At 43.5% G+C, this 23,820-nt stretch overlaps 1 protein-coding gene across 1 annotated transcript in view; it reads left to right on the forward strand.

Moving 5' to 3' along the window:
- MYT1L (myelin transcription factor 1 like) overlaps positions 1 to 23,820 on the forward strand; it is a 738,481-nt gene that overhangs the window by 333,329 nt on the left and 381,332 nt on the right. The gene's annotated exons all lie outside the window — the stretch shown is intronic.

Raw genomic sequence — 23,820 nt, forward strand, 5'->3', positions numbered from 1 at the left:
GCCACTCGGCCGGCCCTCTCATCTCTGTTTTAAAGAAGAAATAAGTACATGTCAGAGGTGTGAAGTGACTGTGAGACCATATAGTTACCAGGGCTCTGCATTATGTCATCTACCTGGCCCCCCTGCAAGTGGGGTCTTCGCTGATTGGGATTCTGAGAATAACGCCGCCTTCCAAAGCCTTACTTATTCACTTGTTTCAATTGTACTTTATAAACAAACCGTATCAAGTTTAGAGTAACCATATGCTACTGGAAAGGACTGTCCTGGTACTAGGCATTTTCTATAGGATCCTATAATTTCTCAGCCATGTGGCTGTGACACCTACGTGGAGCAGGTGGCAAAGACACAGAGACACTCCTCATCCAATCTGCCGCTTGGAGATCAGCTGTCCCCAACTGCTGAGGAGAACAGAAATGATGGAGGCGGAGTTGGTTGTGCGGTTGCTGCCAGGCATGACCTAGATCCAGCTCGAGATAACTTTCAAACGAAGCTGCTTTTCTAAAGTTTCTGACAAGCTCGCAAAATATTCACCAACTCTTTCCTTATGGGTCACTGTCACCACAATGATCCCTTTGACAGCTTTAGTATCAGGTGCCTGGAGACAAAGCGCCTGCGCTGTGCTGACTTTTCTGTTTTCCTTGAGCGTGTGGGTCTCCACAGCTCTTCCCTTCCAGGCCCACTAGTCACGTCTGTCGCAGGAGCTCTCTGCTCCCCCTCTGCTGTCCCCTGCTCTCCCATGACAGCTACTGGGAAGCTGGCTACCTGACTTCTGAAATACCAACACCAGGGGTGCTGCAGGGAGCTGAGCGAGCTGGAAGCTTCAGCTGTACCTCTGTGAACATTTGCAAACGCTTACCAATGCAGGCTCCAATCCCCGTGATTGACAGGTAGCAACTCCTCTCATCCTGAAACACACCAGATTCGGTGCTATCGCCCCTGCCTTACACAAGGGCAGAGTGGGGCTAGAAGAGGGGACGGCGCCCACACCCGTGTCGAGGGAGGACTCTGGGACTCAGCGGGCAGTGTGGTCCCAGCCTGGCTTTGGGGCCTGCCTGTGCCTTAGGGTCAGAAAGCGCGTCAGCACACATGGTGATGGGGCACTTCCGTTACCTCCATGTACCTGTTAGTGGATTCCCACCTTTCATGAAATCCTCATTTCCACCCTCCCGATAAAAACCCGTGCTTTTTTTTTTTTACAACACTGCTCATTAAAATCATCTCTAGTTTTCTCCATTCTGACAGATTTTAGCAAATGTATCTCTTTTTAAGAATTTCCACATGGTGAGTGGTGTCAATAGCATTTTAGTGATGAATCTAGACCATGATTAACAAAAGCTTCAGGGAATGCAGCACCCGCTTGAACAATGCAGAAGGTGTGAGGGATTTCAAATTCAAAACGACAAAACACTGGGCACGCTCAGGTGATCCCGTGCTTTTGCTACATGACTGGGGTGTCAAAATTCCGGCTTATTGTCTGAATACTAATTAGCATTTAAGACTCATTAAGCTGGTTTTAGTGATTTGTTTCTTTCTGTAATTAGATATTATAATTAGATTATCTCTATCAGATTTTTAACTTTCCTTTAATAAGAAAATAATAAATAAAGATATACACTTATCAAATCATAACATCATTTGAACTAGGTTACAAACCTGGTTTTGAGATAATTGAACAGTAACCTAATAAGGCATCATAGTTTTGTTTTTATATAAGTACAGATTTTCTAGGTGGTCAATGTGTCCCAGTGGTATTCGGGGACTTTTGTTAAGCGACATACCTTCCTCATGGTATTAAATTTCGACCTTCAGAATTCAGAGGGAAATTTATGGTACGGCCCCATATCCTACTATGCTATGTCATTCACAGCTGTTCTGAAGAACGGTTCCTTCCTGTAGGAAGTAATTCCTTGCAGCATAAAAGAAGACACACGTAGTAAAGTGAAATGAGAACCAACTAATTGTTCTTTGTCCTTTATTTTTATTAATCTACAGTTATGTGTACGTGTGTGTGTAAACCAACCCAAAAAGCAGGCATTGGTAGAGGAATTGTGCTCATTTATTCAAGATAGTCAGATAATTCTACTTAAAGAGAGATTGAACCTACTTTGCTATAACTTGAGCAAAATTTCAAGGTTGATGACATGAATCACGTAAAAAGAAATCAGGAAATGGAATCAGCAACAGAAGTATTTCAGTTTGGCTCCCAGGACGGCCAGTGTGTGGCATTGTTTTTAATCCCATGCACCGCGGCCGAGCCAGAGCTCAGCCGCTGTCTGACCCTTTCCGTGTGCTGATGGCCCTGGGGGGACGCCCCACATTTGCTGATGCTCTTTAGCATTGAGAGAGGAGGAGGACTGAGATTCAGCAGTGGTCCCCGTGATTTGGGCCTACTTTCTTGTTAAAGAAATGAATACCATATTTTCTTAAACATAAATGTGGACATATGGTCTGACACATGCTCTGAAAATGGGACAGCATATTTGAAATCAGGTCTGTCCCAGTCAATCCGGGACATATGGGCACTGCTCAGAGTGATTCTGAATCTGATTCTCATTCTGTTCTGAAGCCCAATAGCCACTGTGTCTTGGCTGCACTACCTGATGGCACTCACCTCAATCCCCACCCTCCCCCTCCAAGGGCTGCTGCAGGTGCTGGCATAGCTATTTAGCAGGGTAAACAGGATCCTGCCTGTGGGTTCTTGCTCAGACCCCTTCTGCAAAATGAAAATATGCTGCATTTCATTGAAAGGACTGTTTTTAGAGGAACCTAAGGGGTTATCATGTAGATTAATATCTCAGCCTGGGGAATTTGGGCTAGAAGTCACCAGGGAAAGTGTGTCCTGTTGTTGGTGTGCGATAAGGCCAGAGGAAGGGGTAGAGCTGGGCCAACCACGAAAATGAGGCTTAGGAGCAATGGCCTGTGTACAGATAGGTTTGGGGGACATGGGCACAGAAACCAAGCAGGAAGGAGAATGTTCAACCTAATAAGTGGAGATGTGACATAGGAAAGAGGGTGGGTGACCCTAAGTAAAGAGGAAAGCCCAGCTTCCTGGAACCAAGGAGGCAGTCATGGCTGACCTGATGCTGACACGTAAGCAGCTGGTCTAGAGGGTCGGCACCCTTCACCTGGAGCAGGATTTGTCCTCAGACCCAGGGAAGAAGGGAGTGGACAGATGAGGCCACGAGGGCTGTCTCCCCATGTGGCAGATTAAAAAGGGCAGTGGGCGACATAGGTCGACACAGTGTCCCTGAGAAGATTTCTGTGCTTTCACTCCTGGCTGGAGTTTGAAGCTGAGTGCTGTGGGCCCTGCTGGTACTGTGAGAAGTCACTGCTGTCAGTCTGGGACAACCTGGGCACACATCCCAGATCACGCCCCGGACACCCCAGATTTCTGGATTCACCAGAGAGGGATTTTGAGGGGTGCAAACTCTAAACCCCACTCAGCTAGGTTTCAGTTTCATCCCCCAAACTCATATTTTTGAGGCTGTGTTGCCCCCTGTTATTTAGTAATGTATGGTAGGTCTTCTTTCCCGCCAGTTTAACGTTTAGCTTTTCTCTTATTCATTGCGAGATCTGCAAACAACTGTCCAAAACGCCATGCGAGCAGCTGTCCCTGGTGATCTCGCCACCCACAGGTCAACAGCCCTCCAGGGTGTCCATGGCCCGGCCATCCCCTGAGCTTCAGCCCATAGGGTCAGCTACCTCCTCTATTTTACACTCACTTGGATATCTAAAAGGTGCTTTATTTTTTCCACAGTATTTTCTTAGTGCTCATACTGCTCCAATCCTGCACCAAGTACAAAATCTCTGCCCCTTGAAGCCTGCACGCCTGAGGAGGAGAAAGCCTGAAACACAATTCATAAAAAGCTTCAATTTATAATTCCACGGATAGATGCGTGCCTTGCTTTCATGGTGCTTTGGGAGTAATAACAGGGAGAACCCACCTTAGTTTGGGGGTATGGGACAGGTCTCTGTGTTCTGGCATTTAAGCTGAAGTGAAAGCGGGAGAAAGAAAACCACCCAAAGAGAGGAAGCTCTTCTAGGCAGGGAGGATCCTGTACAAGCACCTTTAGGGAGAGGGAAAGACTACCAGTTCAGGAGTTGCTTAGAAAGAGGGGTGATGCCTGGCGTGGGGCTGCAAGGCTGGGCAGGGATGGCCGGTCACTGATGCTGTGCAACCTGGGTGGTCAGGTCAGACTCTTGGACACAAACCCTGCCCAGCCCTGTGACTTTGGACGCAAACACTCTCAGAAACAAGTTCACGTTCTCTTGGCCTGTGCCCTCCAGCGAGCAGCTGCTTCGAATAATGCTGGTGCCCTGAGGGATGAGTGCTTAGTCGTATTTAATTCTAATTAATTTAAAAGCTGAGGCACAATACAGTTGTTGGAAAAATTTTAAATGTGTTTAGAACTTGGGAATGGGACTCAACTTCTGCAACTGTAAATTTTATGAAATCTAAACACAGATCAACTACTTCTGATGAAAAGCTGGCATCCAAATTGGCATGTGCCATCAGTGTAAAATACACACTGCGTTCAGAAGACTTAAAATGGAAAAAATGTAAATATCTCATTAATCATTTTATATAGATTAAATGTTGAAGTGATATTTATATATATATATATATTTTTTTTTTAAGCTGAGCCATCCTGCTACCAGTTGGCAGCTCAGCGGCTGCTCAGCTCGGGCCGGGCATCGAACCGCTGTTGCTCAGAGCTCAAACTCTTGAGCGAGCTCTTAACCAACTGAGCCACTCGGCCGGCCCTGTGATATTTATATTTTGGGTTAAATAAAATATGAAAATTTCACTCCCCTCATTTTATCTCTGTTCACATGGCTATAGAACTTTTAAAACTAGATACATGGCTCACATTATTATTCTAATGGACCGCCGTGACCGAGGTCTCAGTTTCCTCATCTCCAAAATGGGGTTAAATGTCGGGCCTATCGTGCAGGTTTATGTTCGGGATGAATTGGTAACAAGCACATAAGGGAGGCATTTGGCACAGGGTGTGATGCTCAGCAAAAGCCTGGGAAATGTCAGACATCATCGTTGTTACAATGAAAATTCTTGCTTTGGGTACAGTGAGTATCCTTCTTATAGCCCTCCCTTCCACCCTGCATATCCACTTCATCTCTGAGAATCACCCATTGTTCTTACAAACACTTCTCAGTCCCTCCACCTTTTCGCATCTCTGCTTTCTGCCCTCTAGTCACAGTTGCTGTCGCCTTGCACAAGGATGACGTCGTTGCCCCCTAAAATCGCTGTCCTTGCGCCTTGCCCCATGATTCTGTGCATTGCGTTCAGAGACACCAGCTGAAGTGGAAGTTTTAAACCCCCGCAGCCCCCACCCGCCATTGCTCCAGGGACAGAGAGCGCCCCTGAGGGAACCGTGTTCTGGGCGGCCATTGTCACCCCACCAGTCACTGCCTCGCCGTCTGCTCAGCCACCTGGCTCCCCCGCTTGCTCAGTGCCTGAACCGTGTTCCCACTTTTCTCCTGATCAGCATCTGCTCACCCTTCAGAGGCTCTCCCACTCGGGTTTCTCCTTCCCCTCACTGACCTGCGTGGGTGGTGGCATCTGAAACCAAGGAGCTCCCCCATCAAAGCTTCGAGGGTCAGGCGATGCCCCTTTATTCGCAGAAGTGAGTCACATGGCTCTAGCCTTGGAGCCATTTTCTGAAAATCAGTTTCTCATTGCTGAGTAACCAACTTGCCAAAAGCCAATCAACTGAAAATCAATTCAACAAATGACCAACCAATTCACTAAATGGGTCATTAACCAAAAGACAATTTGCCAAGATACTGACGAATTTCTGCAAGTGTCTATTCGTCCCTGCAATTTCCTCTACTTCTGCCACAGCCCAGTCTCTGGGACTCTCCAATGTCCCACCCAGAATTAGGTCTAGGGCAGTTTGTAGGTGCCATGTTGCTTCAAGGACAGGAGCGGGGGCACGGTGGGGACAGAATGACGTATGGGACAAGTCAAATGTTTGCTGAGTGAACCAACTGGTTAAGCCCAGAACTCTTGAGAATTTTTATGTGGTAAATAGAAATGTTTTGTCTCTTTCTGTCTCCCTGGGAGCTAGCCCTGCCATCCTCCCTCACCAACTTGCACAGGAACTACTGAGGCTCCTCATCAGAGCATGGCCGCATGGCTCCTATGGCTGGGCGGCCATTTGCAGTGGCAGGGTGCTAACAGGATGACAGAAAGGCTCCTCTGGGAGTGAGAAGGCTGTGCTGGGGACCGCAACTATTTTCTTTTCCTTGAAACATAGTCTAAAAAGACATTACATGAACATTGGGTTATGTTTCCTGGACATCTAGAATGTAATTCTTCTGCTCCGACTACCTCTGCCATTAGCCCTAAGAAATAAGGGAACATTTCCAACTTTCCAGGAAATTCAGGGAGTTTGATGTTCTTCAATGAAGACGCATGAGTAGAAAAACTAAGAGAAACCAACGCTGCTATAAACCAGGCATGAATTACTCCGTGCAGGTGGGGGGCTTGGCAGTGGGTAAGCACTCGGGAAATGGTAGGTACCCCCCCTCTTCTTGCCCCGTCTCACTGCCACCACCGGCTGCCTGGCAGTGATTCTGGGTCCAGAAAGCTGGAGACCCAGGAAGAATCAGACAGTGCACCCATCTGAAGGAAATTGAGAGGCCACACCCACCATCTGCCCCTTTAACTTGGATTCAGGCTCTTTGATAATCAGCTGATAAAATGTATATTGTGTGGTTGAAGGCCAGTTCACTGGCTAACAAAGGTCCCTGATCAGCCGTGATTTAATTATGTAAGGAACCCCTGGCTTGACTTAGCCTCTGAGATGTCCCTGAATGACAGATGAATTAGGGTGGGCCCAGCTGTTTGTCTGTGGACAGTTCCCTCTGGTACCCTTGTGGACTTCAGCTTTCATGAAATAACCCAGGAAGTTCTGTGAAAGCCAACAGTTACTGAGACACATTCTGTGTATGGCTTATTGCCTTTTGAAAACACAGAACATAATCTTCATGCTGGAAGGAATGCTGGAGACCACCCAGACCAAAGCTTTCTCTTACAGCCAGAGAAGCTGGGTTGCAGAGCTCCACAGACTAGGTCTAGTTTACGGTTAATCAGAGGCTGGGGACCATTAAGGATGGACACCTGGCTTGTCACTTGCTGCTGAATCATTGCATACGCGACCTTGGGGGCATGTCGAGGGAACCCCATAACACAAAGACATGGGTGCCCCATAAGTCCACTTGGAAGCTGATGGCTCGGCATTTAGGAGAATACTGAGCACACTGTTGCAAACGGTGCAGACGTTCCGAAGCCCGTCAGCCATCGCTCATTTCATCTGAAATGTGGCCGAAGGACAGGAAGGATTCTGCAGTGGAGGATGAGACTCCCGACTGGCAAGGATTCTGGGAGTGCATTCTTCTGAAAGCTGGCTTTTCTGGGGAGCCAAAGATTTATTACTTTCACTCTGAAATGTGTGTTCCCATTCCTTCCACTCAGCAGAAATGTCGAGTTCCCGCTGTGTGCTCCTCATCCCGCTAGGGGCTGCTCCGAACAGGGCGAGGTCCCCGCCTTCAGATCCGGCACGTCCAGTGTGGGGCAGAAAATAAACTAAACAAGCTGCCTAATGTGTGAGGATGTGCGGAGAGTGAAGCAAGAAGGGGCAGAGGGGCTGGCCCAGGAGAAAACCCGATGTTAAACGATAGGGTCAGCGCAGCCACCCATCACTGTGGAAACACCTCATACCTGAGCAGAGATGACGAGAGGAGGGACCGCACCGTGCCCCTGTGTGTGGAGGACGTGCTGAGGGACAGCAAGGGGACCAGAGGCCAAAGTGAGCTGAGTGAGCATAAGAGTGTTCGGGTGTGAAATCAGGGAAGGAAGAGGTCCCGTCATGCGTCACGCGGGGCTCTGTAGACCAAGAATGAGAAAATTGCCCTTTATTTTATAAAATGAGGAGTCATTTCATGATTTTGAACAGAGGTGTAACATGACCTGACATTACATTTTTGTTTTGAGAGTAGACGTTGTCAGTGAAAAAAACAAAAAACAAAAACAGAAAAAAACCAAAATGACAGGGACAGCAAGATCCTCTTTACAAAGCCCCTGGAACAACACAGGGCGGCCTTTCTAGGTTGGCAGGAGCAGGTATGAAAAGAAGGGATCAGACTCTGGAGGTGTTTTGAGAATGTTTTTATTGATTAAAAACCCACTGCTATGGGTTTTGCAAAACTGACTCAACTAATATCCCTATTGTTCTTTGCTGCTATTGTCTCATCTTGGTTTGACCAGGCCATCTCCTGCTAGAAACCCACAGCAGTGTTTCAGAGTGAGAAAGAAAATTCAGGGTTAAGCCCTAAGGCACAACAATATTTAGGATTTGGAAAGAAAACCATTTTCCCAGAAGAGACTGAAGAGAATGGTTACAGAGGTTGCAGGAGAATTAAAGTGTCATCATAGAATTTAGGGAAAGAATTTCGAAGAGAAGGAAGTGGTTGGACAGGTTAAATGCCATGGAGTTAAGATAAAAAATGAAAGGCTTTGTTGGACTTGGCTATGAGGAAGTCATCGTCAGTATCTGACTAGAGCAGGGTTGTGGCTCATTGGAGGTTAATTTTCTGAGAGCTAGACACACAAGGATTCCATACTGGAGGGAAAAGAGACCCCACTAAGGCCAGGATTCTGTACTCAGAACTGTTCAATATAAACACCACCCAAAACACGGGGGTATGTAAGCTAGGGGCCTGCATGAGAAGGGGCCAAAGGCTCTGAGTGCTGCTAATAGTAGGGGAACCCCTGGTATTCTCAATTTTCACCTTAACGACCATCGGTGGTCATTCTCTCCACAATTCTAGATATCGGTACACGTAAAATTACTTTTTTTTTGCTGTCTTTTCCTGGATGTTTCCAATTCTCTTGGCATGAGTCTTTTGGTATTACAGTAGCAATAATAAAAATGTGAAGTTTTCACTAGTGCTATCTCAGTCTTTCCAAACGGTAAATTAATTTTTAGCACATCTCCTTGGGACAGGTCAGCATTATTAGCTCCATTTAACAAATTAGAACATTAGGAGAGATGAAGGGACTTGCCGGAAACCGTCCACGCTAGATGGGCTATTTAAGGGCCGGCTATGCTCATTTGGGCTCCTTGTAGCCATTTGGCCTCTCCACTTCCTTATTCTGCCCGTCTCATAGTCACTTGTCCCATGTAGGCTTCCACTGGGGAGGACTGGGTGAAGCGCAGTCACCTATTAAGTGTTCGCAGCCCTTTGTCGGCGCTCTCCACTGGATGTTTTAGTGTGGGAGCCTTCCAGCTGCTCGCGCTGTCTGACCCAACACCTGCTCAGCGTCGCCATGTAGGGCGTCTGAGTTGCTGTTTGGACAAACCCATGTCTTCACTCCTGCTCAGTTCTTTCTGCTGTGTTTCCTCCCTCTGTGGGTGGGACCATCACCCCCCACCCCCCAACTGTGCAAGCTAGACATTTAGGACTCACCTTTGATGACGCTGACCTCTCTGCCCCAAATCTCCTCAATCTTCACATTCCATTACTTTCATTTCTTTAATGTGTCTCTTTTCCATTTCTTTCTATCTGAACTACCACCATGCTGGGCAGAGAAACCATCATCTACCACCTGGGCCTCTGAAATAGCCTACTCTGAGCCCCTCCAATCCAATCTCTATGCTAAAGCCGGAGTGATGAAACCTGATTGTATTACCTCTGCTCACAGTCAGGGCTTCTCCGTGCTCTCACATAAAGACCAAAACCCTTAATGAGGCCTTAGGCATCATTCTAGCCTGACTGCTTCCACCTCTATTTCAGCTCCTTTCATGAAGAGAACCCCACACCCCGGATGACTAGGCAAAGTGCCATTTCAACCTGCCGAGACCCTGAACAGGGGACCCAGCTAACCCAAGGCCAGACTTCTGCCGCACGGAAGCTGTGAGGTAATAATCTGCGCTTTTTTAAGCAGCTGAATTTGTGGTAGAAGGAGGTAGACAGGCCTGGAGGGCAACACTGCAATGCAGGAAGAGGTGGCGTTGGCTCTTGGGATGAGTGGGGAAGTGACTGGGACCCGTGGGTCCTCTGCCCACTTCCAGACACAAGTGGTCTCAGCTGCATGAATTAGGCTTCTTTTCTCTTTCCTCATGGTGGCTCGGAATTTAGTTTTCTTGGATAAGCTTCTTCATTTGCTTGTCTTAAATCTGCTGTGCAACTAAGACAACTTTGCTTCTCCTAGCAATGACTCTATGATTTACCTCCCAAACCAAGGCCTCGCTGTGAAATGGGGAGCTGTTAGTCATGGTGCCAGCGTTATAGGCTCAAACCTGCTCCGCCGGGTAAATTGCAGCAAATGTCACCCAGCTGTTGTCCCCACCCCTGTTTTCCCTGTCATTTCTGTTTTTGTCCCTTTATGATTATCTTAGTGCTATTTAAGGGAGAAGCAAAAAAAAAAAAAAGTTTAAAAAATGCATGTACTCAGTTTACTTGTTTTTACTCAGCTAAGAGATTTTTGTTTTTTCAAAGGATAATTAGATATAAAGTTTTATCAAATGAATTTTATTCATCTGTTGAGATGGTCATATGATTTTCCAAATTAAAATAATTATTTGGTTAATTATTTTGTTTTGGTTTTTAAAATGTGTAAATAGATTGTACTTCTAGGAAAAAATACAACTTGATTTTGGTTTTACATGTATAAACATACACATATGTATGTTGCTGGATTTTTAGCTAAATTTTATTTCCAAATTTTTTTATCTCCTTTCCTTAGTAAGATGTGATCTTTCGTACAATTTTTGCTTTTTTAAAAAAAATTAAGCCTATGCTAGCTTCATAAAGTGATTTGAGATAATTCTCTTTTCTTATATATACTGGAATATTTGGGGTAAATGTGGCATTATTTTCTATTTGCAAGTTGGGTATAACTCACCTGTAAAATATTAGACTCTGGAGATTTTTTGTGGGAGGATATTTAGTGATTCAACTTTGTAGTGGTGATAGGACTATTCTAGTTCTCTGTTTCTACTTGAGTCAATTTTGGAAATTATTTCTCTCTAGGAATACAGACACTTCATTGAAGTTTTCAAATTTATTGGTGTAGAGTTGTTCATATTCTTATCTTTGAATCTCTTTAAGTTTTGTTATTGGGCTTATTATCACTCCTAGTATTATTTAATCTGTGCCTTATGAATTTTCTGAATGAATCATACAAGAAGTATTTCAACTTTTCTTGTCTTTTTTAGCTTTTGGAGCCTAATTATCTCTATTCTAGATTTTTGCATTTGTTAATATTTGTACTTTCCTTTTTTGCTTGGTGCTCTTTCTATTCTTTTCACCCTGCCTACATTGGAGGACCAGTTCCTCAGTCTTCAGCCTTTGTTCGCTTGTAATGTCAGTGTTTGCGGCTGTTTGTCCTCAGTAAGGGCTGTTGGCCATCCAGCCTTGGGCAACACCTGGCTTGCTTCCTGTCTGTGCCGTGTGCAGCCATGACACCAAAACTCAAGATCTCCACTTCAGCTTGTTTCAGAGTTACAGGTTCCTGCTTTCTGGCTTCCGAATATTTTTTACTTACTTTCCAGCTCAATGATAATGTTAAAAAGGTGTTTTAATGTTTTTTTTTCCATGTTTTTGGCTGATTTCAGTGACAGCTGAGTTGGCTGGGTGCAAGCTTCTCAGTAATGAGAAGCGTCTTTCCTGTGTCTTCAATTTTTGAGAGATGTCACCCACTTTGCTTTCTGCTCTTACGTGAAAGGACAGTGGTCTTGTCTCTTCGTTAGGCTCTTCTAGCAAACCTTTAGAGCCCAATTTTTAGGAACCCACAATTTTACTTCATTTATTTAAAACATGGGCCCTAAGTGTTTGGGTCACTGTCCCTGGCCCAATTACAAACCTCTGTCTGTCAGAACTTGTCGTCAAGTCAAAATCCAACTGCACCCTGGCCAAGAAGCCCTGAAGCTTCCTAGACTTTGCTGTGTGGACCCCAGTCCTCACCCCTGAGCCCAGCGGGATATAACTTAATATAATAACAACACCACAGTAGGCACGGTTTAGATTTTCTTCATCAGAACAACCTGTGCCCCGTGTGAATGCAAATAGATGGGGGCAAGGCAGAAACGAAGGGCCCCGGTAATGCCGGTGACCGTGTATTTCTTCATTCCAGATGCTTATGAAGCTCAATATTCATCCAGCCAGGATGCTGTGCTCCATTTATAGCAAAACAACAATGACAACTGTGATGTCACTGGGTGCCACATCTCGTGGGGCCCAGGATGAGGTGTTTTGCACATTACAGTCACTTTTCACAAGGGACAAGATGCATTTTGGCTTTTGCAGAAACACTGAGAGAGCTTGTGAAACACTTTACAGTTTTTGATGTGCTTTCTTAAGACTTGGTTTATTTTTAGAATAACTCAGTGGCGATAAAGAGTTATATTGTCGATCTCTGTAAACAAGAAAACCAAGCTTGGAAGCATGAAACGACTTGTCCAAGTTCATGCAGCTTCTACGGAAAAATGAGTCTCAAAGACCCCACATCTTGGTCCCTTTTCTATGTAACAAGTCACCCGAGACCTTTTTGCATCAGGGTTTGACAGTTGTCGTTTCTGTTTGCCTGCAGTCACAGCAGCAGACATCCGGGCTCTCCATGAAGTTTATGTTTTTGATGATGGGCTATCTAGTTACAGCATCAGCCTTCCCATCAGGACCGGGAGCAGTGGTCTCTGTGGGAAGGCGGCCAGACTCTCGGTGCCTCACAGACCAGGGCTACAACTTGGTCTTCAGCCTAACAGCAATGAGAAGTCAGGAAAGCCTTTCAATCAGGTTGCATGTGTGTGTCTGTTCAATATCATTCAGAATTCTGTAGAATGGCTTGGAGGAGGTGGGAAGACCTCGTTAGGAGGCACAGTCCAGATGAAAAGCTCTAACTAGGGAATGGTAGAGGACAAGGAGGAAAAGAGAAAGATGTATAACTCTTTTCCAGGGCTGTAAAGAACAAAACATTCTCTTTCAGTTCTCCAATACAATGCTATCTTGGAAATACTCTTGTTTCAAGGGTGACAGAGGGGAACCAATCTCCTATTGTTAAGCCTACTACTTTCAATGGCCCTGAAATGTAGTTTTGAAAGCATTTCAATAAGTTAACATTTTACCTCCATATTTATGGTTGCAGTGATACATATATGTGTATATATGCATCTATGCACACACACACACGTGTGTGTGTGTGTGTATATATATATATATATATATATATATATACACACACAACTTTTGTAATAGCCTTATTAGCACAGATTTTATCTTTTACATTTGATAATTTGTCTGGGTCTACGGTACATGTAAAATACTGATTAAAATTCAGGGCTCTTTCTACTTAATCATATTTGATTTCTAAAGTTGCAAACAGTTTCTTCATCTGAGTCCAGTCCTTAGACAGTAAATTGCATACAAAGCAGAAAGGCTGGAAAATGCCAGGCTACTCAGGTGGCTTTTCACCACATTTTGAAACTCAGGAAGCTGTGATGCTGTTTACCCAGAATCAGGAGACTACTCTGGATTGAAACCCTGGCTGACTGCCCCCTTCAGGTGATGGGGCACAACCTGGCTACTTACCAAGGACTTGCCCTAAACAAAAAGGAAAAGTGAAGCCAAGACGGAACAGGATGTCTTTTCGGAGGGTGTCAACTGTTCATGCAAGGCGATTACAAAGGCACCAAGTGACATTAAGCGGTAAAGTGTATCAAACAACATAGTTTCTCTTTTTCTTTCTGTGAGTGACAGCACCTTAAAATTGCACACACACACACACAAAAAGTAAATAATCTGCAAACCAATCTGGATCATGTACACCCTAAAAACATGAAAATGTAGTTCTGACAGTAATGAGAGAGTCTCTGCCAGTGAGCAAGTACCCCGTGCAAAGTCAGGGAACACCAGTATGTGTGTGTGTGTGTGTGTGTGTGTGTGTGTGTGTGCGCGCGCTCGCACGCGTGGGTTCTGTTGTCTGACTTCCCTTTGCATTTGTGATTAGCATGATGTCTTTCCTCATGAGCAATTCAATAATCTGAGATGCTGACAACACCAGCTCCCCTGGCCACCTGCTCGCTCTGTAACCCCAGGTCTACTGCGCTCTTCCCGTTCTTTTGTGGCTCTTCCTTTGCATTTTGCCCTTTGGGTTTTCCAGATGGCATGTCTAGCACTTCTTTCAGTATTTTAAGCGGACCCTTGCTTGCAACGTTGCTTCTCAGTGCACTGTATTTTGTAAGAGTTAAAAATAGTTTGAAAGCTGAATGGAAGTCACGGTGCTGGGCCAAAGCCAAGTTTAACCCACGTCTCTGAACTCACGGGAGCTTGGTGGTTGCTTTAACTTCTCATGTCTGTGTGTGTGCAGGACCTGGGCCGCTGTGGAAGGACGAGTCCTACAACTGAGCTCTCGCAGCGTGAACACGGAGACATCCACTGCGTGGGCCTGGGATGCTGTGTCCTCTCCTGAACCCAGACTTTGAAAGTCGGTCTCCGCCCAGACAGCCTGTCCACAGCTTCCTGTTTTCAACTACTTCAGAACATTTCTTTTGTTTTTCTCTCTTCTATGGAAATTGGTCTTTTGCTATCATCAAGTCAGGTGATCTTAATCACTTTAATGTAGAAAATTCCAGTTTTATCCACACAAAGTTAGTTAGTTTTTCTGCCCTCCCCTGCCCCTTCATCCCAAGAACTAGTCTATATTTGAAAGAGCAAATCACTCTCTGGTCCCAAAGCCCTGTTTTGTTTGTTTGGTTTTTGTCTTTACTCATTTGATATAGTAGCGATAAGTTATAGAACAGGCCATGGAAACCCTAACACCTAATGATGTACACAATTATGTTCTGTCTAAAGGCCTCTATCAGCAGACTGAACATTAGGGTGTGTGTGTGTGTGTGTGTGTATATATATATATATATATATATATATATATATATATATATATATATATGTAAAGGTTTTTTTGCTATAGTTGCATTAATTTTGGTGGATAACCATGCATATTATTAAATATACTTTATTCTTCTGAGACAGTGCTTACTAAGTTCCCTAGGTTTTCTTCTTGGATAAATCAGTACCGCTAAAGTAGAATTTATTTAGTTGTATTTGCATTTTATGTCTCCACAGTCAATGAACTCACTTGCCTGCCTCACGACTGCTTAAAATATTGTCTTTTGAATAACAGTACTTGTAGGACCAATACTCAAAAAATTATTTATGATTTCATTGACTTGCCTCCTCCTCTCCTTTAAAAATGTTTCAGAAAGTAAGATGACTACATCGCATATTAGTTTTCTTTTTTTTTTCTTAAGTGCCTTCCACATACATAGCAGCAATAAAAATATGGGTCTACAATCTGTCATCTGCAATTCAGAAGTCCAAAACACCCTGCAAAACTACTTTGTGTGTGTGTTTAGCTGCCCATTTTGAGCAAGCCTGCCCTGCTCCGAAGTCGTTAGATAGTCACACCAGGGAGGAGGCCACTGCTGTCATTTGCATTCCACCTTCTCAGGGTGGCTTTCACGTGTTTGCTTGTTGCATTTTGACTACCAGAGGCTCCCCAAACTCTCCAGGTTGCCACGCAGTGCACAGGAAGTGTGCCCTGTATCTTTTCCAAAATAAAAAAAATAAAAAATCTGAATTTGATACACATCTGACTCAAAGGGTTTAAAGTCAGAGTTTACAGGCCTGTATTCTGAAGTAAAACTAAATGTGGACTTTTCTAGACTATGATAATGTTTGATTCGCTAGTTTCAGTATAAATGATGAATTGTAAACATTTAGTTAAAATCAAAGTCCTTTCGTGAGCTGTGATAAAATTCTTACTTTATATTTTCACCATTTCAGAAAGGGTTAAATAAATTTGGGACTTGAGAAAGTCTAAAATAATGAAGTATTTACTAAATAATGCCCCCCTTCCCCTAACCAGGAATTAGCTTTTTGTCTTTAACTGGCAATCTTACCGCTTTTTAAATTAGATAATGTTGGGCACCAAAGTGACTCTAATTCCATTTGAGTCCCCAGCTGAAGTCATTGTTCCAGAAACTACTGAATGTTCAGGGTGGGAAGAGAAAAAGCAAATTACCCAAATAGCTAGTGCTTAAATTGGTAGCTTTTTTGGGGTGACAGAGGTAGGACTAGCCCTGTGTAATATTATGAAGGGGAAATTTTTTACTTTGATCCCCTCCCAAAGTGTCTCTCAGCAAACCCTCAAAGCCCCATCCCTCTTCCAGAGTAATTTAATATTTCTTAACTAGTGGCTAACTCCTCCTAAGGTTTGTCTTATAGTGATGATGTTATTTTACCTTGAGACTCCACCTGGGGACCTTTATATGGTACAAGGGAGATTTAAAAATGAAGTTCTCGAGGAATCATTTCTTGGTGGTGGAGTGACCAGAATTAGGCTGCGCCATGTAGGAACTCCTGCCTGATGACCTGTCACATGGTTCTATTAGGTCACACACCCTCCATGTACCCATCAGACTGCTGCTCCGTATTCTGGAAAGAGACCTGACTTACCTGTCCTGTTCCTTCTCTTCTACATGCCTTTAAAAACTATATATGTACATGTATGTATGTACATGTATATATGGAGTCTATTTAGCTTTGATTTAATGCGATACTTACAAAAGATTGAGTGAGTGACAAGAAGTGGTTTGCAGCAGCGGTAAATTGCCCTGAAATCTAGAGAATAGGAGGTCGGACATGAGCTCCTTCCCAAGGTTAAAACGTTATTCTGGAAATCCATCTTTTAGGTTGTCTTTGTGCTATTCCTAAGTTACATAATTAGAGGAAGGGGAGGTGTATTATAGTAGCCCAGGTGAATATTTGATTTCTGTCAGTTTTAATGTTCATTTTCATTTGTCTTTCACATGCTAACAGTTCACCATCTGTATAGACATAGCTGTTGTTCAACCCAATGCCAGGGTTCACTGACAAGCGGTAGAACCATCGAAATTCGTGAGATGCCAACGGCTTTGCACAACGAGAGAGCAGGACGTGCACAAACGTGACACGGAGCTTTGTACTCCTATGTTTAGAAGTGAAATCCTTAAACTAGTTTGAGTATGTTTAAGGAGTTCCTTTCTATTTGTATAATTATTTATAAGTAGAATATCTAATAATTGGGAAATAAAAAAGAATACATAATACCACTGTACTTCAGTGATGACCTGTAAACATCTAAGAAAGAGCCTGATACCTCTAAATTGTTTTTATCTACATAGTAGATTCACATCACATTCTCCTTTAACTTGCAGACAATCCCGTACTATCCATTATTTAATAAAAGAAAGAGACAGAAAATAGCTAAATAATGTAAGCAGCACAGCCATTTGTGTGGGTGAGTGTGGAGCCCGCAGAGAGTGTTAGGAGAGGTCCCATGAAAAGCATGGAGAAAAATATGGGCAGCTTCTGGGGGCAAAGCCCAAGCCCCACCTGACCATCGGCAAAGAACGGGGCCCTCAGCCTCAGGAAGGTGTGGAAGTGAAGTCGGCCAGCAGCCTGAGCGCACGTGAGCATGCCGCGTGCCAAGGCTCCGGAGGTGGGAGAAGCCCGACACACCTCTTCACTTCCTCCTTGTGAGACACGCAGAACGAATAAAACAGGTTCAAAAGGGGACATCTGGGGGAGCGGAGGAGGCCCTTTGCAGTACTTTGTATGAGGAACAACACTTAGGGATTTTGGTGTTGGTGCGCATTTCAATGGAATTCTATTTTACAAATGGGCAGACAATCCTGTGGTCATTTTTTATAAAGGTGTTAATTATGCATATTTATTATGCTTCAAAAATTGTAGCCATCTTAGCTCAGAAAAGTTGCACTTGGAAATCTGATATTATCTTTCTGTGTTCTTTTATATATTTATTTATTTATTTATTTATTTATTAAGATTTTTATTGGGTAATTGGGGGGATGGGAACAGTGATGGGGAATTGGGGGAAGGGGAACAGACAAGTTGCTGTCGTTTTGTTCTTCAATCTAGTTGTGGAGGACGCTGCTTCACTGGCCCAAGTTGTCACCATCATTGCGCTCTTCCTGGGTGAGGCAGACAAGTCGCCGGCTTCTGGACGGCCGCTCACTGCGGCTGCTGGCCGCTCACGCTGGCTGCTGGCTACATACGGTAGCCCATGGCAACCCAGCGTCACTGGCCCTCATATGTGGGATCCGAACCGGGGCCCTCTGGCATCCCAAGCGAGTTCTTAACCATCGCGCCACTCGGCCGGCCCTGTGTTCTTTTATTTTTATTGTTTATCACTAGACCAGAAATATTATGCCAAAGTGAAAGAAAAGGAAAATTAGTGATCTGCCCAGATGATGAAAAGGGAAACACATCCTTCCGTATCTTAGGGAAAAAAATGAAGGCATGAAAATAAACTAAACCTAAGCTCAGCACCTCCAAAATATATCCCTTTGACTTTTTAAAATCAATATTATACATTCACCTAGCTTTAAAAAATCAAGCAGTTTTACAAGGTCTTGAGGTCAATACCAGACATTTGTTCTATCTCTAGAAGTAGCCACTTTCAGTTTCTAGAACTGTCCGTTCTAATAGTTATCTATTAATCTGTATTTGCTTCTATATTTCTGAGTTACATTCTTACTCTGATGTTCTTGGTGTTTCCAGTTGAGATAGTATCTGGTGACTTTCCATTTTTGAAGATGAGGATTTAGACTTCTTAGCCCCACTCCAGGTACAGCGACATACCCCACCCAACCTCCAACACCAGTTATATTCTGATAGAAAATGCCCAATGTGTGCTTTATGATTACTATGTAAATATTATTCACAGCTGAGGCTCATAGATACAGTGAATGCAGCCCCGTCTTGTACAATATTTTTGTTTGTTTTCCCTGGAGTTAATAAATGTCTTATTTGCTTATGTTCATAGTTTGTTCCATTTCTAATTCAGGCCCAAACTCTACCGGAAGGACAAGCTCTCCGTCTGGTAACCTCTGCATCCCACCTGCCCCTTTGAACTTCCCACTGGAACTTCTGGCCGACCTGGGCCAATTTCCCTCTAGGCTTGTTGCCCTGCGGTTGTCCAAGGAGCTGTGCTCCCATTGTGACAGACTATCCCTTAGCCTATTCCCTGGGTTGAATCCCAGGCCCTTTTCCTATCTGGGCTTACCACTTAAGTGTGGGTGGGGCCAGTCGATTAATATCTGCAGAAGAAAGAACGCCTATGAGGCTAATTATTGACACTCACGTCTCAGGGCTGCATTTGGCTGCTTGTAACAGAGTGTAGGTTTTGCCAGAGTTTAGGTTTTGTTTTTCACATGGCACGAAGCCTGAACTTAGGAAATTCAGGGGTGATGTGGTGTCTGCTGTGTTATCAAGGTGTCAAGCCCATTCCATATTTTGATGGTGTCATCACATCTGTGTCCGGGGAGAAGGAACTAAACCTTCTCCTTACCTGTCTTTGTCCTTTTATTTGGAAGGGGAGAAAATAACTGCAGTAGAATTCCACACACACCTCACTGGCTGATTTAGGTAACAGACACTCCTAGATGTTGTAGCCGTTTTCTGGGCATTTTATTGTCATAAGCAAAACTGTGATTCTGTTAATGTGGAAGGTGGGGGAGTGGTGTGTGATTAATGGGTCCGTGGCACCTCGCATGTCTATAACTTTCTCCATTCTTACTCTCATTCTTCATTATTAGTTTAACTGGACAAGATCCTAGGTTGGAAAGCACTTTCCTCAGAATGTTGGAAGTGTTTTCTCTCACAATGCTGCCACGTCAAAGCTTGCTGGGCTTCTGGTTCCTTAGGCTTTTCATGGGACCTGTCCACCCCCTTTCCAATGTGTTTTGAAATTCAGGATTATGTATCTCGATGGGGCTCCTTTTCCACCGCAATTTGGGCCTTCTAGAAGGCTTTTTTTTTTTTTTTTTTTTAGTTGAGCCATCCTGCTACCTGTTGGCAGCTCAGCAGCAACTCAGCTCTGGCCAGGAATCAAACCGGCGACCCTGTTGTTCAGAGCTCACACTCTTGAGCAAGCTCTTAACTAACTGAGCCACTCAGCTGGTCCCTAGGAAGGCTTTTAATCTGTGAACCTGAGTCCTTCAGTTTGGGAAACATTTTAAATTTAATTCTTTGATAATTTCCTGATCCTTTTTTCTTTTTCTCTTTTTCTGGATCTCCTCTTTGTCAGACATTGGACTTCTTGTTCAATTTTCTAATAGTCTTGTCCCTTTTCTCCTATTTTTCATCTTCTTCTTGTTCTACTTTCTAGTAAATTCCACAAGACTTTCTTCTAATCCATCTATAGGACTTTTTATACATTCTGTCAAAATTTAATATGCAAGAACTCTCTTTTGGCTCTTTGAAACCTCCTTCCTTTTCATGTAAATTCTCATTCTTACTTTAAATATGCATTATCTTCTCATATTGTCCTGAAAATATCATTTTTTGGGAACTTCTCTTCTGTAACTTTTGTTTCCTACAAGTTTCTGAGCTTTTCATTTCTTTTGTTTGCTTCTGTGCTTGTTTTTCATATTGGAGGCTATTCTCAGATGCCCAGAAATGCTTTCCATCAAAGCTGATTTGAAGCCCTGTGTAAATTCGAGGCTGGTCACCTTGTCAATGCATGGGCTTCACTGTGGGGTACTCTGGCTGAGTGGCCTCATTAGGGAAACTCCAGATGCAGCACCAGTATTCTTTCTCTAGATTCTCATTTTTCTTAGGAAAACATCCCACAAAATCCTACCTGTGAAGTTCACGTTCGTCTGCCATAGCTCTAAGAAGGAAGGTTGGGGACTCGCTTTCGGTGTGTGGTCTCCTCAATGCCTACCACACTATCTCAGCTCTCTACTCGCCTCCTGGGTCCTCAGACTCATCCTTTCCCAAAAACAAACCTCTGGTTCTGTGAGAGGGCCCCTCATCTCCACCTTATCTGAAAGGTGAGACAATGGATCAAGAAACGTGACTCTTTCTTGAACAGATTTTCAAACAATGCTTCTGATCTCACCCCATCTTACTTCCATCCCAGCTTCCAAGGGCACTTGACCCCCAATTCCTCAGCATTTCTGGGGTTCTGTGGCCCAAACTCCCCGTAGGCTTTCTGCAGACAGGCACAACCATCAGGAGCTGGGACAGTCGCCTTTCATCCATCACTTTCCTTCTCCAAAATTTTGTTGCAGTCATCCTTCCTTCTGTTTCATGTGTTGTTTCCTTGGGTTTATGCCTTCCTGTAATCCGTTTACTCTCACTTCTGTGGGCTTTGAGGGGACCCAGTAATTTGCCATGTTTAGTGAGAATTTAACGTTACTTACCAACTTTAAAATTCCTGCTTGTCATTCCCTCCTTTACCCTCACATTTTGGCACCTCCTCCCTACTCAACACGTAAAGGAGCAAATATCCATTGTTCTCTAGAGGAAGAAGCAAGAACTATTTCTTCCAGCTCTGACATAAATCTCAGAAGCTTACATATGAGATTAGAGAAAACCATTTATATGGTGGTCCCCCCAAATCAGGAAAGATGCCTGATGAGTAGATAGAGAAATGGGACTGAATGTTTTCAATATAGCTGACCCGACAGTATCAGGAAGTATGACAGTCAGACCAATGGCATTTTGTCCTTAAGAAACTAGTCCTCTTCCAGGCTGGGTATCTAAGCCCTTGGATTGTGACCCACCCTCAACTCTGGGATTCACTACTCTCTGCCTCCTAGATCACACTCTGTGCCAACTCTCATGGTCCCAGATTCTCCTGGCTTCAGATATCAGCCCATACTATGTTCCCATGAGGCCTTTTCCACCTAAAAGTGATCTGGAAAGTCTTCAGAGACATTTGAGATAGTTTAACAGATCACATTTCATCAATGTAGGCCACCTGAAGACTCAGACAAAGACCTGAACAGTCTTAAAGTTGAGTAACATAAACAATAAATCAGTGATAACAGGCGGACCAAATATTCATCCATGTCTACAAGTTCTGGAGGACTATAGTCACCATGCTGTATATTATAATACATCTCCAGGACTTATTTACTTCCTTGCTGCAAGTGTGTACATTTTCACCACCTCCGCCCGTTTCACCAAATTTTGCAATAAGCTTTTTTGGAAGCTATTATTTAGGAAGAAGAAAGAAAGGAAAGAACAAAGGGAAGGAGAGAGAGAGGGGTGAAGGGTAAAAAACATATCATAAAAGGGTATGTTTAAAGAAAAGTGAATAATAAATTCCCTTTTCTCAAGGAGGTGATGATGAATGTGTGCCTTATTACTCTGTTTCTGCACATTTCCATTTAACAAAGGTATCCTGGTGATATCATTAAGTATATAAAAAAAAAGAAATGATAATATGGATTATAAATAGTCTTACTTTTGACAATTTTTTTCAGAGATGTCAAGAAATCCTGGAATGATGTTTAAGTGTTTTACGGCCCAATACTTAGGTTCCCAGATCACGACCTTATCTCTACCACTTCTACTTTGCGCGGAAATAAAAACTTGAATGCCCTAAAAAAAAAAAAATTGTATATCACAAATCTACTGAGGAAATCATCACATCTACATAAATGTCAATAGCTTTGTATAACTTTTTATATGAAACATATTGATTTACAAAAAAGTTGCAGAAGTTATTCGAGTCTCCATGTGGCCGTCAGCAACTTCCACTCGCTCATGTTGACAGCTTCACCACCACCCTGTGGACGCCAGGACGTTCACACCGGTGCCATGCGATTAACTCCAGCGCAGGCCTCGTTCCCACTGACCCGTTTCTCCTTACACCTTTGCCGCCCTAACATCCAGTACACGTTGAAGATTGCGTTTGTGTCTCCCAGTTTCCTCCAGCCTGTGACACTTCTCATTCTTTCCTTGTTTCCACAATTTTGATGAAAATGAAGCCTGTGCCACGGACGATGGTTTACACGTTGCTGAAGGTGTGTTTGATACAACGCAGTGCAACAGAAAGGCTCTTTGGATCAAACAGTGTTCTTGTGATGAATTTTCTCTCCCAAATCCAAGCTTCCTGCATGTGAACAAAAGTGCAGTGACCGTCCCCGTGGTGGGGGTTCCCCCGAAGACTGCCAGCAGGGGCCCCGAGAAACCCATTAAATCATACAACCAGCTAACTTTTCTGTGTCAGAAGGTAAAAGACCTGGCATTCTTGTGGACACTGTAGTTAATTTGGTTAAGAAGTGTATGGCTGAAGATAAATTTTTTTATTTTTGCAATTAAGAAGACAAATTTTGATGGAACTCAGAATTATGCAAAAAAATTTGTTTAAGTTAAGAAACCTATGGAACAGAAATGCATTTGGAATTGGTTGTTACATGCACACATGTAACCCATATCTCTGTCCAATCTTGTGATATTCTGCAATAGGAATAAAGAGAGGTCTCAAATACACACACACACACACACACACACACACACATACATGAATTACAACATTTTGTGACAATAATGTTGTTGAAAACAAAACTTCCATATGATAATACACAAAAAATATATTTAATTCTTTGTAAATAAGCATAGTTCATTTTCTGGAATAAATACTTTGATAGAGTATTTAATTGGATAAGTGTATATTTGGTGAACTATTAAAATATATATATTCTGAATACTGAAAGTTTATTTGACCAATCTTGTCTTAGAGAAATATTTATCAAAGCAATAAAATCTATGAAGTTGATTTAATAAAATCTATGAAGTTCACAATCAGTGAGCTTGTGTATATTTTCTAATTCCTCATTGTTTCTGTTTTCTTGATGGTCAGATGGCTGATAATATCCCACAACCTGAAGGACTTTAGTGAGAAGGAAGTGAGATGATGAGTACATGGTAAGCATCCAC

The sequence above is a fragment of the Hipposideros armiger genome, unplaced genomic scaffold (genome assembly GCF_001890085.2).
Source record: "Hipposideros armiger isolate ML-2016 unplaced genomic scaffold, ASM189008v1 scaffold_100, whole genome shotgun sequence".
In the NCBI taxonomy this organism is placed as follows: domain Eukaryota; kingdom Metazoa; phylum Chordata; class Mammalia; order Chiroptera; family Hipposideridae; genus Hipposideros; species Hipposideros armiger.